This window comes from Trichechus manatus, unplaced genomic scaffold (genome assembly GCF_000243295.1).
Source record: "Trichechus manatus latirostris isolate Lorelei unplaced genomic scaffold, TriManLat1.0 scaffold00335, whole genome shotgun sequence".
Taxonomy (NCBI): Eukaryota; Metazoa; Chordata; class Mammalia; order Sirenia; family Trichechidae; genus Trichechus; species Trichechus manatus.
Window position 1 is genome coordinate 414,292 of NW_004444271.1, and position 11,098 is coordinate 425,389.

At 36.4% G+C, this 11,098-nt stretch overlaps 1 pseudogene; it reads right to left on the reverse strand.

Moving 5' to 3' along the window:
* Positions 1 to 8,325: 8,325 nt before the first annotated feature.
* The window catches only part of LOC101350028 (mitogen-activated protein kinase kinase kinase kinase 4 pseudogene), a 24,909-nt pseudogene continuing 22,136 nt past the window's right edge, over positions 8,326 to 11,098 (reverse strand).

Here is an 11,098-nt window from a genome sequence, read left to right on the forward strand (position 1 = left end):
ATTTTGGGAGCTTGCTGAAGCCATCATGGACTGCGTCTTTATGTGACTTGATATTGACTGTTGTCTCTGAGTCATCAATAATTTATTATAATTTTATTTTGTGTTTGCTTAGTGAGACCTAGCTTCTTATTTTGTTTTGTTTTGATATGCCCAAATAGGCTGCTCATGTGCACTAGTTTGATTTTTGACACCTTTTGATCTCTAATATCCTGTCACCAGGTAGTTAGTTCTGTAACTAAGTACGTGCACACCAGAGTCCGTTAAATTTTCCTATATGGGATCAGCTCGGGTGTGCAGGCAGTCACCCACTACGTTTTCATTTGGCCACCTTTTGGTGTGACCATTGCCAGTTCATCCTTAGTCTCTATATATCTCCTCAGTGAACTAAAATACATTCACATAATTGGTCACATAATTGATCGGTTTTACTTTATCTTGGAAGTATAGCTTCTGAAGTTCTCTGTTCTCCTGCTCCAACCTGAACCGTTTGTTCTTTAGGCTCATTGCTTAGTGTCATTCAGTACTTTCTTTCCTTGACCACTAACCTGGAAATTCCTTCACTCTTCTGTAAGAAAGCCCTCTTTGCAGTATCCCTATTCTTTTTCTTGTTTTGCCCACTCAACTGGGTGGAGCACAAACTCCAGTAGCTTCCTGAGGATTTGTATGCTTGTGGGGTTTTAGATATTTCCAATATGGATCAGGCCTGTGGAGGAATCTGGGATTGAGCAAGGGTGACTGACTTGACATTAACCCTGTCCCTAGTTACCAAAAACCCACTGCCATGGAGTTGATTCCAACTTACAGAGACCCTAGAGTAGAACTGCCCCCATAGGGTTTCCAAAACTGTAAATCCTTTGGAAGCCAATTGCCACATCTTTCTCCCAGAGCAGCTGGTGGGTTCCAACCACTGACCTTTCGGTTATCAGCCAAGTGCTTTTACCATTGCACCACTAGGACTCCATCCCTAGTTAGACAAGGCCATTAATCAGACTCCCCTCTCTTCCTCCCTTCCTTCCCTGCTTTGGGAGCAAAAGCTACTGATTAATGGCGTTGAAGTGCAAATCCAACAGTCAATTAGTAAAATAAACTCCTCAGGACCATTGATCCCTCTCCAAGGTTTTCAGACTTGACTTTCCCCTCCCTTCCTCCAGCAGCTTGTAGCACAATTCTTTCCTCCTTTGTAATTTACCCACTTTTTGAGAGTATAAATGTTAGAACAAAGCTCCCCCGTGCATGCCAATATACTAACCTAGGTTAATAACCAGCGCTTTTCGGGTTTTGCCTGTGAGAATCTCTGCTGCCTTTCAGTGTGTGAGTTTTCCCTTGTTAAAAGCCTTTAGTCCAATCAACCGGGCTTTTGCAACCTCTTTCCTCGGAATCCGAACCAAGCCTTTCCAAGAGTGTTGTGGAGCTGCCTTACTCCCCATGACTACGGATTACACCTGCGGTGCTGCCCCCCACTGCTGGCCAGGCAGGACATATCAATGCTCGCCAAGACCTTCAATATCTGAAAACGTCTTTCGACAACCGTCACACGTGATTGGGAGTCTGACTGGATGTACCACATCATTTTGTTTTAAAGATTTGAAAACATCACTCTCTGTTCTTTTAGCTTCCTGTGAAAAGTCTGAGAACATTCTGTGTTGTGATCCTTTGTAGGTGACCTTTCTCCTTTTTTCTCCATCTTTGAGAATTTAGGATCTTCTCTTCCTTTATATCCACTTTTGTGAAATTTTAACATAATAATTTTTAGTATAGTTGCTTTTTTCAGTCAGTGCTGAGTACTCTTAGGACCCTTCTGGAAACTATAATTTAGTTATGGAAAATGTTCATACTTTTTAAGTATAATTTTCACTTCTCTTTTTTTCTGTTACATTTTTCTGAAACTCCTCCTACTAGATATTGATATTCCTAGATTAATTCTCTAACTCTGATAACTTTCTTTTTTATAGTTTTCTGGGTCTTTTTGTTTTTAAACTTTCTGGAAAAATTTATCAGTTATATCTCCCCAAAACACTATAATACATATATATATATATATATATATATATACAGATATGGTTTCATCTGGTCCTTTAAATAGTCATTTTATTATAGGATCCTATATTGTTTCATACAATATAGGAGCCCTGGTAGTGTAGTGGTTAAGAGCTCAGGCTGCTAACCAAAATGTTGGCAGTTGGAATCCACCAGCACCTCCTTGGAAACCCTATGGGGCAGTTCTACTCTGTCCTCTAGGGGAGCTATGAGTCGGAATCAACTCAGCGGCACACAACAACAATATTGTTTCATACATATAATATTTTTTCTATATAGAGATATAGAAAAAATACTATATGTATGAAACATTATATTATATACATAATCTATCTTCTCCAAATTCCCTTTTTCTATTTCTTTGTTAAGATATCTTTTTTCACATTAGAGGCTTTCTTAAATGTCTGATGATTCTTGTCTGTCTGTTAAGTAAAAGAGTGAGACACTAAAAATCTGAGCAGGAGCTCTGAGTGTATAGCCGGGCTTCCCAACTCCTCTTTTACTTACAAATTGTGGAATTAAATGAAATGAAGGTATTTTTGACACCTGATCCACACTTCACTTTTTGCAAGCTTTTATGTGAAATATATAACTCAAAGATTGACAGTCTTTTCTGACATGAAGACATAATTTTAGTGGAGAAAACAGAAGCATAAACATTTAACAATGACATGAGGTGGAATGAAATGAACAGATGTTTTGTTTCTGTTTCTTATCAATTGGCAGCTACTTAGATGTGAATCTGGCGGGCAAAAATTTTCACTTGCCTCTGGATACAAAAACATAGATATCTCAGAGGCCTATGTGTATATATATATATATATTTTTTTTTTTAGTGTACTTTAGATGAAGGTTAACAGAACAAATAATTTTTCATTAAACAGCACACATATTGCCCTATTACAATGGTTAACAACCCCACGACATGTCAGCACTGTTCCTTCTCAGCCTTGGGTTCCTCATTACCAGCTTTCCTGTCGCCTCCTTCCTCCTAGTCTTTGTCCCTGGGCTGTTGTGCCCCATTAGCCTCGTTTTGTTTTATGGGGCTGTCTAATCTTTAGAAGCCTATATTTTTATATAACATTTAAACATAAGATGATTCTTTGTATGAGAATAATGAAACTGTACAAAATTAACGTTATTATTTTGGTTGAATTTCCAACATTCCTCCCACCCTAAATGATTTATCTGAGTCAATTATGGCAATCTCATACCCTTTGCCAGTGATTTATTTAGCAATTAGCATACAACCTTATCCTGGCAAATAAGTTGTGAGCAAAAGTCCTATGTGAAGTTTCAATTCTCTTTAGGTAACAAGAGAAGAGAAAATCTCTTTCTTTTCTTTGATGTTTTTAGATCTTGATATTGCATCTGAGTCTTCTCACAATCATGAGCATAAAGTCAAACTGAGCATGATCGAGAAGAGAATTGAAAAAAACCTCATGTTCTTTGGGTACATCGGTAGACCCATGTGTCAAACATTGTTGGATGCATTGTACATTAGTGTTTTATTAGATAATAAATGTCCTATGCTGTCCATTTGAGTCATGTTTTCAGCTACAAGTATGCAAACTAATACAGTAAGTTCCTTTATATTTAATACACAGGATATAGTTCTCTAAGAAGAACTTACTGTATGAGCATGCTTACTTTCAACATAAATGGCACAGGTCTATTCATACTTTGTAAAAATTAAACAAATTTAGTTAACTGAATGGAAGGGAGATTTTAAGCTAGGGTAGTGTTTTAGATAATACGTGAATTTGAAAACGAACAATCAAATAAGCTTCCTTTCAGGAAGTTTTGAAAATACAAATCTATGTGTAAAATTTGGGAGACAAGCTTTCTAGATAGTAGGATTATTTTAAATCTGCTATGTTATGTTAGTGTCTTAGAAAAGCTATATAACCATTTTCTTTGGTTTTTTGGTATTATATAACTACCTTTTAAAAATACAAATGCGACATGGTTTATTTTGTCATTTTTTTTAGGTAATTTTATTGTTGCAATTTTAAATTAATACAATAATACTTATTATTACAATTTACTTGATCTTTATTTTGCAAGTGGTATTTCTGAATATTACCATATTTAATCTCAACAACATCTCTAGAATGAAATCAAGATAATATTATGACTGATACAATATAGATAAAGAAACTAATGAATTAAGATACTTGTACTGTGGTAAGTGCAAGTCCTCTGTCTTCAGACTAGGCTGTCTGCTAATTATCTGCTCCATAAGCTTGATAAACTTCAGTGATACGGTCAGTATTTTTTAATGATTCTCATTAACAATCTTTTTAAGGCAAATCTTCATGTTAAACATAATATTTTTCCCCCTGTTTGTTACACCATCCTCTTCAGGTTCAGGTTAATTTTAAGAGGGTATCTGGAGGTGGATTAAATACTAATCCAGCAAAACCATTAAAAATAGCACAGGTTTTGATTACAGAAAATAAATGGTCTTCTGAAAATCCTCTTTTATTGTTAGTAACAAAATCGCAGAGGCTTAGCAAAGCAGAAATTCTGTATCCAGGAACCAGTCATCCTGAGGGAATTAACCATGAAGAAATTTAATGCCAACCAATTTGAAGTTTTACTTAGTATCTTAGTATAGCGGAGAAAATATAGATTTGTGAGTAAGTAACACTAAGCATGTACCTGTGGTATCTCAATATACAGTTTGTTAGTATTGCTTTTATTTGATTGAATCACATAAAATTGCCAATTTTTGACAAATTTGGGCCTACAAAAGCAATTTCATCTGGTTCAACCTAATACATTTGGTCCTTTATTTTTGCTAAGTCAAACATCTAAGTAAAAGAAATAGAATAAATCAAATTATCTTTCCAATTCTCGTGTATCTTGATAGCTCATTTAATTTGGCATATTGAATTTACACACTTTTCATTAAAGGCAAATTCATGAACATAATGATAACTTTAAGTAATAAAAACCAGCCCAAGTACTGTTTTTGGTGTGAATCACCAGGTCCTGTGAGAATATCATGTGAACAATATTTTTGTGAAATTTAAACTATAACATTAATTTATCAAATTTAAGATTGCAACTATTTATGTTATAATATCAGCAGATGCACAAATACAGTCTTGTTTTTTTTTTTCACTTAAGTGGCTCCTGCTGAAAATAATCGAGGACAATAACAAAAAGAAAATCAGGAACCTTCCAGTTAAAATCAGATATTAAATTTTTTTTAATTCTGAGGGCATATACCTTGTCCTATTCTTCAATGTATTCTACTCTTCTCCCAGAACCTGTGCCTTGCACCTAATAGGCACTTCACAGTATTCTTATATTACGCTTTATATAACTAGGTGATTATACTCTTAGTGATTCAAAGTAAATGGAACTCGGGAGGAGAGAAAAAGCCTAGATAATAGATAAATATTTTAGCAGTATATTTGATACTTTAAAATCATAAATTTATACTCTTTTACTTTACCATAATAATGACATCCATTTGTAAAGTGCTTTATATTTTCCAAGGGCATCGATTTATATTATCTCATTTAGTTTTATTCCCACTAACATACAAAGGTTTTACATTGCATTTAACTAAGAACTATACCAAAATCAGTTCAAAGAACACACTCCAAAATTCTACTTTGAAAAAAAAACAAAACTTGCTGTTCTCCGGTCGATTCCGACTTACAGTGACTCTATAGGCCAGAGTAGAACTGCCCCATAGAATCTCCAAGGAGCGCCTGGTGGATTTGAACTGCTGACCTTTTGGTTAACAGCCATAGCACTTAATCACTACACCACCAGGGTTTCTATTAAAAAATTCTCCTTTATTGCCCATGAATTTAAGCAACAAAAAAAAGTTGAAAATTAAATATATATCCATATATAGATGACGTATCTTCTCTATGCAACAACATTAAAGAGACCGATTTTAAAATATTTTCTTAACAGCTTTATTGAGATAAAATTCATGTAGCATAAAACTCACCCTCTTGTGGTATATACTTTACTGATTTCTGGTACGTTCACAGAGTCGCTTAACTAAAATCACTATCTAATTTCCAAACACTTTCATTACCAAAAAGGAAGCCCCTACCAATCAACAGTCCAAGTTTGTAATATTTTAAAAGAAAGAATGAAAGTGCACATACTTTCATCTGAAAATAGAACCAAAGAGAAAACTTAGATGATTTTTATTTCCTAATAAAAAGCATTTAGTGGATGTGACATTTTCCCTTGGATATGCTCCTACACCAACTCTACTCAGCAGTTTTGACTTCATGCTTGGAAGAAGACTTCCTAGGGATAATATTACAATAATAATTTCTCTTTCTAAAAATTTTGATACTATCTGTACTTCAATGTTTATCCATTTAAATGTCTTCCTCCCAAGTGCACAGTGAATGTAGTAGTTGATTGCATTAATGGCTTCAATTCTTCACCCTTCCTATGCTATGCCTTTGCCATGTAATTTTGTAATGCCCTCCCATTCAGTCTTGAATGCCACGTGGTTTGTTTTGACCAATGGAATTTTAGCAGATGTAGTGCAAGCAGAGTCTATAAATTAGCTTGAACTTTGAGGTGCATTTGTTCTTGCCCTGTGCCATCACCTTAAAAAGCAAGTATAAACTACCCCATTTTTCCTGGGAGGAAGATGAAAGACACATGGATTACAGCCGATCCACAGACACGAGGGAGCCAGCAGAACTGCAGACATATGGGCAAACTCAACCGAGGTCAGCCTAGTTCACCCAATAGCCAGTTGATCCTCAGACTTGTGAAAAAGCCCAGACAAGATCAGCAGACTCTCCTGCCCAGCTACCTTAGCAATGTGAGCAATGAATGCTTATAGTCTCATATGCTACTAAGGTTTTACAGTTGTTTGTTATGGAGTACTATGATGACAATAGCTACCTGAAGGAGTGAATAACTAATGAAAATTAAAAATAAGATGATGTCATTTTAGAAATTCAGTAATTTCACAAACTATGGACACCTACATAGAGTTAGTATGTCTTTAAATTACTATAGTCAAAACATCTTCCTATACCAGAACCTACTGGCTCTTATCCTAGATGGAGTTAATAGAGAAAATCCCTTTGGCCACTCTGGTAGGTAGAGATGAGGATTAAGGAATTCCCTCTGGTATTGATTTAAAAGAGGGATAAAATTATTTTCTCTCAACCAGGACAATAACAGCAAGCGTGATTATCATCTTCTTGAACTAAAAGACATGTTACACAGACAATAATCACTGCAGAATCAAAGAGCTGAAACAAAAGAATAGCAAAATGGTTGGTATTTAAAAAGATAATTTGCTATATAAATATCCAACTAAACATATAAAACCAAAACTTGTTACCATCAAGTTGATTCCAACTCATAGCGACCCTATAGGACAGAGTAGAACTGCTCCCATAAGGTTTCCAAGGAGCGGCTGGAGAACTTGAACTGCCAAACTTTTGGTTAGCAGCCGAGCTCTAACCCACTGTGTCACCAGGGCTAACATACAGACTACCTCAAATAATGTCAATACAATGACTACATATATGGGTGCTCCAGTTCCCTTATATGGAATGAAACAAAGTACTCATCGTATAAGCAATTGTCAGGGTTTGTGTTCTGAGCAACCAGAGCATGGACCTATGTCAAGTGGACAGAAGCAGAAAAGCCAAGAGGTCATTTTGACTCTAAGTTCCTTAGAGCACAGAACCGCAAACTGAGAACACTGGATCAGTCAACAAGTCCAAAAACCCATTGCAACAATACAAACAGGAGACTGAGACAAGAGTTGGGGGCCGGGGAGAACTTGACCCAAAGAATACAGTGTCTGGAGTATTGGTACAAAGGAGACTGACAACTGCATGATTCTCTCACCTGACTCTAAGTGCTTGGGATGTGTTGGTTTAAAATTGCAGAGGAAAAGCAGACTATTTCTTTAACTGATGTTTTCCAGTTTCAGTAAAATTATTCATGCATAGAAATATGAGCATTTGGAAGACCTTCATTCCCACAATATTTCTGGACTAGTTTAATAGATATTTTACTACTACCCTGGCCACAGTCCACTGAAGTGGACATATGTTTATAGAGGACCTGGGATCCCGGATGAAACATTCTACATAACATCAGTAAGAAATAAGGGGAAAGTTAATGTTATAATTCATCTACAATATGAGTTAAATAAGCCTTTATGAGTCAGTTGGGAAACAAATCTCTATTGCAGTACTGTGCTACAGAATTTACAAAAAAAAAAAAAAACTGCTTATAGATTAACTTCTTGCATCATGACCTATTTGTAAGTTGGATTGAGAGTACATAGCTCAGTCCCTCCACATTCTCCCCACTATTGACTATAGAGCATTCTTTCTTACATGTGTTGGTAGATAAATGTCATAGATTGATCCTGAATCCACATCAACAGCATGGAATCCAGCACGGGATCCGTAGATCACTTTCAACCTCTGGTCTCCCTCAACGGTGAGATGTACCAGTAATGGCTTATGTAACAATTCTCCAAATGACTTAAAGGCCATAAATTTATGAAATGGTTTGGGTGCCCACAAATAGATTTCCACAGAACTCTTCAAAGCAATCACCAGAAATTTGATTCTTTCATATTTTCAACTTTATGGTGTACATATCCTTCCTAATCCCCTTACAGTCGTCCATCCCTGCTTCTTTTCAATTTTTGGATCATTGTGATGTATTTTATTTCTTATCCAGGACAAATAGTAGACCTGTAATTTATCCTTTTGCCAGATACTGGCAAGCCTTCAAGTACATCCATTTGTTGAAAACTTCTTCAGTTGATAAGAGGATATACCTTTCCTTGGCCACTTCTGTTCAGCAGTATCTGGCCACTCTCTGTACTCGCTAAAAAATGCACTCCTCATAAGGCAGCACACAGAATCTCAGAATTAAATCTCTTCTTGTATTTATGAATCTCAGGGGTGTCACTCTGAGGCCTAGTGTTGGTGGGATTCACATTGACCACTGAGCCCTTCTGGCTCAGTGAGTGTGTGTCCTGGCTGTGATTTCTGAGTTCTTGGAGGTACAATGATTACTCAGAGTACCACAGACAAGAGCCAGTCAGTCATTCTATTTATTCACTTATGGATTAATTCACTCTATAATTATTTTCTGGGCACCTACTATGTGCCTGTCACTATTCTAGAGCTACGAATATCATCTTTCTGAAAGTTATATTTCAGTGCCGAGATCAATATATTAATATATAATATAACATAAGAAATGTTAAGTGTTATGAAGAAAAGCACAATCCAGGTAACAGGGAAGATAGGTGAGGATATACAATTTTAAATATAGTGATCCAGGAAAGAATCTCTGAGGTGTTAACATTTGAACAGAAATTTGAAAGAAGTAAGAAAATGTCTAGCATATGATGCTTAGAGAAATGGCAGTTCATTCAGAAGAAACAGAAAGCAGAAAAGCCATGAGTAGGAGTGTGTGTGGTTTGTTTGAAAAACATCAAGAAAGTCAGAAAGGCATGAAGCACCTAAGAATGTACTAAAACCCCAAAAGTTGTCTAGACATCATTCCCTACTCTGAAAGAAATAGCTATACAATAGAGAGATTCAAACATTAAAGTATATAACCAATTTGAAATTTCTGTCTCTGTCCAAAAGTTTATTTCCATTTTATCCTCTAAATATGTAACTTTCCTAGTAAGTATGTCAATATTCAGATCCCATCTTTCACTATTGATTATAATGCCATCTTAAGTTATTTGGTAACTCTAAAACTTGAGGAGGAGTCCCTGGGTGGCACAAATGGTTAAGCTTTTGACTACTAGACGAAAGGTTGGAGGTTGTCGTGGAGTGAATTGTGTCCCCACAAACTGTCTGTCAGCTTGACTGGGCCATGATTCCCAGTATTGTATGATTGTGTAATCTGATGTGATTTCCTTATGTGTTGCAAACTCTATCACTATGATGAGGTTATATGTGATCTCCTTATGTGTTGTAAATTCTATCACTATGATGAGGCTGTACTAATGACGTCTACAAGATTGGATAGTGTCTTAAGCCAATCTCTTTTGCGATATAAAAGAGAGAAGCGAGCAGACACACATAGGAAACTCACACCACCAAGAAAGCAGTGCCGGGAGCAGAGCACATCCTTTGGACCTGAGGTTCCTGAGCTGAGATTCTCCCAGATCAAGAGAAGACTGATGCATCACAAGGACATTCCTCCAGAGCTGACAGAGAGAGAAAGCCTTCTCCTGGAACTAATGCCCTGAATTTGGACTTGTAGCCTAGTGGAATATGAGAGAATAAACTTCCCTTTGTTAAAGCCATCCACTTGTGGTATTTCTGTTAGAGTGGCACTAGATGACTAAGACTGAGGTTCAAACCCATCCAGAGGTGTTTCAGAGGAAAGGTATGGTGATCTGCTTCCAAAAAAGTCACAGCCTTGAAAACCACGTGGAACATAGTTCTACTCTGTACACATGGAGTCATCATTAGTGGGAATTGACTGGATGATGACTAACAACAACAACAACAAAATCTGAAGCAAGGCACCCATGAATATCGTGCCCACAAAAGAATGATTAATGACTCCATAAAAATAATTTTAGGATTTGGATCAATAATTATTAACTCATATGTACGTTGCTGTGTGTTAATGTATATATACTATCATTTAGGTCCATACAAAAATAATGCCTGACTAATTTCCCTGATGTAGCCAATTTCAAATTCCTTCTGAACTTATAAAAATATTTCTAATAGAAAAAAAAAAACTCAGAACCACCAACTTCGAAAGAAGGCAATTAGTCTATCTCCAAAAACAAAGAAAAACTCTCTTAACCATAAGAACTATAAATTTTAATTGAATCATTGCATTGCCATCGAGTCGGTTCCGAGTTATAGTGACCCCATAGGACAGAGCAGAACTGCCCTATAGGGTTTCCAAGGCTGTAATGTTTACTGAAGCAGACTGTCACATCTTTCTCCCACTGAGTGGCTAGTGGATTCAAACCACAGACCTTTCTGTTAGCAGCCGAGCACTTAACCACTGCGTCACCAGGGCTCCCTAAATTGAATCA